The following is a 4,567-nucleotide window of genomic DNA, read 5'->3' on the forward strand; positions in this document are numbered from 1 at the left end:
CTGCCCCACATGTGGCCCATACATATATAGCCACCCAATTAGATATCATGGATGAAGCAAAGTGAAGGCTGACTGGAAGTGAATGTAGATCTCTCCTGAGAGACACACCCAGAATACAACAAATACATAGGCGAATGCCAGCAGCAATCCACTGAACAGAGATCGGGACCCCCTTTGAAGGAATCAGAGAAAGGTTTGGAAAAGCTTCAGGGGGCTCGGGACATCATATGAACAACAATGCCAACCAACCAGAGCTTCCAGGGACTAAGCCAGTACCCAAAGAGTATACAAGGACTGACCCTGGCCTCCAACCTCATAGGTAGCAATGAATAGCCTAATAAGAGCACCAGTGGAAGAGAAAGCCCTTGGTCCTACCAAGGTTGAACCCCAGTGAACCTGATTGTTGTCGGGAGGGTTGTAATAGGGGGAGGATGGGGAGGACAAGCCCATATAGAAGGGGAGGGGGACAGGTTACAGGGATGTTGGCCCAGAAACTGGGCAGGGGAATAACAATCAAAATGTAAATAAGAAATACTCAAGTTAATAAAGATTAAAAAAAGAGAAAAGAAAAGAAACAGGAGAAATGAAAATCAAGAAGGATGTATAAAATGCAGATGCTTCACTCCTTCTTTAAATGGGGGACAAAGATATCCATAGGAGGGGATAGGGAGGCAAAATTTTGAGCAGAAACCGAAGGAACAGTCATTCATTGTCTGCCCCACATGTGGTGGAAACATATCTATATCTATATCATCTCTCTATATATCCATATCTATATCTATATCTATATCATCTATATATTTATATCTATATCTATTCTATATCTATATCTATATCTATATCTATATCTATATCTATATCTATATCTATATCTATCTATCTATCTCTCTATCTCTCTATCTATCTCTCTATCTATCTATCTATCTATCTATCTATCTATCTATCTATCTATCTATCCACCAAAATTAGATACGATGGATGAAGCTAAGAAGTGAATGCTGCCAGGAACCGGATATCGATGTCTCCTGAGAGACACAGGCAGAACATGGCAAATACAGAGGCGAATGCTAACAGCAAACCACTGAAGTGAGAATGAGTTCCTTGTTGCAGGAATCAAGGAATGGGTGAAAGAGCTAAAGGGGCTTACAACCCCATAAGAAAACAATGTCAATGCCAATCAACCAGATCTCCCGAGGATTAAACTACCCAAAGACTATACATAAACTGACCCATGGCTCCAACTGCATATGTAGCAGATGAGGGCCTGTGGGGTACCAATGGAAGGAGAAATTCTTGTTCCTTGTTGGACCCCCAGTGTAGGGGATTGTCAGGGGAGGGTAAGGGGTGGCTGAATGGGGAGGAGAACACCCTTATAGAAGAAGGGGAGTGGGAAGGGATAGGGAGCTTATGGAGAGGAAACCAGGAAAGGGAATAGCATTACATATGTAAATAAAGAAATATTCAATTAAAAATAATTTCCTGTGTCATAACACAACCTGATATCTTCTGACAATTTTTCCATTTCCTGAAAACTGTATAATGCTTGCAGGCATGCGGTATTATCATTCTCAAAATAAGAATTTTGTACAGTATAATAGCTTGGGCTGGCATTATTTTTTATCTTATGGTCTACATAACATCAGTCCAAAATCTTCTAGCTTTATGGTCTCTGTTGAAAATTCTTATGCAATTCTGGTAGGTCTGCCTTTATAAGTTACTTGACATTTTTCCCTTACCACCTTTAATGTTCTTTCTTTCTTCTGTGCACATGTTGTTTGAATTATTATGTGATGGGAGATTTTTTTTCATGTCCAATCTGTTTGGTGTTCTGTAGGCTTCTTTTTTATTCATGGACATGTTTTTGTTAGGTTAGGGAAGTTTTCTTTTATAATTTTGTTGAAGATGCTTGCTGGGCCTTTGAATTGTTTATCTTTACTCTCTTCTACAGCTATTATTCTTAGGTTCTGACTTTTCATTGTGTCTATAATTCTAGAATGTTTTGAATTAGAAGCATTTTGCTTTTTGTATGTTTCTTGATTGGTGTGTATGATATCTTCTACCTGGAATTCTCATTTCCATATATTGTATTCTGTTTGTGCTTCTTATATCTTAGATGCCTCCTCTCTTTCTTAGGTTTTCCATCTCCAGGGCTGTCCTTCTTTATGTTTTCTTCAATGTTTCTATTTCTATTTATAGATCCTGGAAGGTTTTATTCACTTCCTTCACCTGTTTAATTGTGTTCTCCTCTATTTCTTTAAGGGATTTATGTTTTTTTCTCTTTAAGTGCTTCTACGTGTTTACCTGTATTCTACTATATTTTGTTAAGGAAGTTACTTATGTATTTCCTAACATCCTCTATCATCTTCATGAAAAGAGAACTTAGATCTTAATTCTTGCTTTACAGATGTGTTGGTGTATGTATGGCTTACTGCAGTTGGACAACTGGGTTCTGATGTTGCTAAGTAGTATTGGTTGCTAAGTAGTATTGGTTTCTGTTGCTTATGTTTTTGTGCTTGCATCATGTCATATAGTTATCTCTGGCCTTAACCATCCTCACTTTCTTTGACTAGATACTGTTCCTCCTGTCAGCCTATGATCCTGTAATCCTGGATGTGTCAGAACAACTGTGGGTTGAACTACAATTAGGATATGGATTGGGTGGGTGGGAATGCAGCACAGAGGCTCTGCTCCTGACAGACATGCAAAGTTGATGATGCATGGGTCTCTGGCTAAGTAAGGGTACTGGGGAACCATGTTATGTTATGTTTTAGGATGGGGTTTAATGTACACCTGTGATCTTGGTTGTGTGACAACACACTGGGGAGTTGAGCTACAATTGGGATGTATCAAGGGTATGTGGGGATCCTGAAAAAAGGCTCTGCTCCAGGCACAGGTGTAAACTGGAAAGCACTATTTGTTTCTAAAACACTAATTGTAAGAATTCTTCAAAGCAACTACAGGAAAGTAATATTAGAAAAATCACTGTAGAAAATCAAATAAAAATTAAAAGAAATACCTCTAAACAAGGTTTTGATCTGTGAAAACTGAGGGTCAGATTTGAAGGTAATGTTTTATAACTCAAATAAATATTCAGCTTAATTTATCATTGATATTTATTGGATATGTGAGAGCTAGGTCTTTTTTTTTTTATTAACTTGAGTATTTCTTTTTTTTTTTATATATACATTTCGAGTGTTATTCCCTTTCCTGGTATCCGGGCAAACATCCCCCTCCCCCCTCCCCTTCCTTATGGGTGTTCCCCTCCCAACCCTCCCCCCATTGCCACCCTCCCCCCACCAGTCTAGTTCACTGGGGGTTCAGTCTTAGCAGGACCCAGGGCTTCTCCTTCCACTGGTGCTCTTACTAGGATATTCATTGCTACCTATGAGGTCAGAGTCCAGGGTCAGTCCATGTATAGTCTTTAGGTAGTGGCTTAGTCCCTGGAAGCTCTGGTTGCTTAGCATTGTTGTACATATGGGGTCTCGAGCCCCTTCAAGATCTTCCAGTTCTTTCTCTGATTCCTTCAACGGGGGTCCTATTCTCAGTTCAGTGGTTTGCTGCTGGCATTCTTTGCTTCATCCATCTTGAGAGCTAGGTCTTAAATAGTGTTTGAAATGAGTGCACCGAATTAACATTCTCTCTGAATGTTGCTGAATATGTAAAATGCCAGAGAACCCACAGGGGTTTCATGACTAGAATGTAAATAAATAAAAACTTAAAATTAAAAATCATATTACCCTTCGTGATATATGTTGGAAGAAAATAAAATTCTAACAATACAGGAGAATTTTGTAGATGGGTATTAAAATTATGATAAAATGAGTTTAATAAAAATAGAAATATACATAAGTAAAATTAGTTTTTCTGCTGATCTGGATAGGTTATAATACAGCAGGTATAAGTACATTTCTATATTGTCATTAATTTTATTTCTCAATATAATGTAAATACATATTTTGTTTAGATATTCTGTACCTGTCAATGCTGTAGTATTGCGCATACTGCATTCTAAGTAGATATCCAGTACTTTAAAGATGAGGCTGGTTTTCCTTCTCTGGAGATTTGTAACACAATGGCCAGTATGGAACCATGACCTCAGGCCTTGTGCATCCTACATGAACCATGAAAGCAGGTCTCAACATAGATCAACTAAGAATATCCATTGACATTATTTAAGGTGTTTATATAAACAGATTTTGAAACAGTCCTGGGACCAAATTTTCTCAAAGTTGAGTCTTTCCAGGGACTTTCATTTCCACAAACACATATGATGACATTTATCTAGCAATATGATCTTCATCTATATTTATATTCATTTTATATTTTATTTTTTACAAACAAGTTTATCATATGGACAGTGGACATCAGATGAAGCTTCTCAGGAGAGTGTGTCAATGATTCCTCCAGGGGTGATGAAACACCTCTAAAAAAGGAAACATGAATACATATGTAACATCTAACTTGGCAACAGTGATAATAGTATATGGGGATATATTAGTACCTGTTAGATTTGCTGCTCTGTGTGGCACTTCTCTATCCATATTGCCTAGATTCAGAGCAAGAAAAT

Source organism: Rattus norvegicus, chromosome 1, assembly GCF_021556685.1.
Source record: "Rattus norvegicus strain SHRSP/BbbUtx chromosome 1, alternate assembly SHRSP_T2T, whole genome shotgun sequence".
Lineage (NCBI taxonomy): Eukaryota > Metazoa > Chordata > Mammalia > Rodentia > Muridae > Rattus > Rattus norvegicus.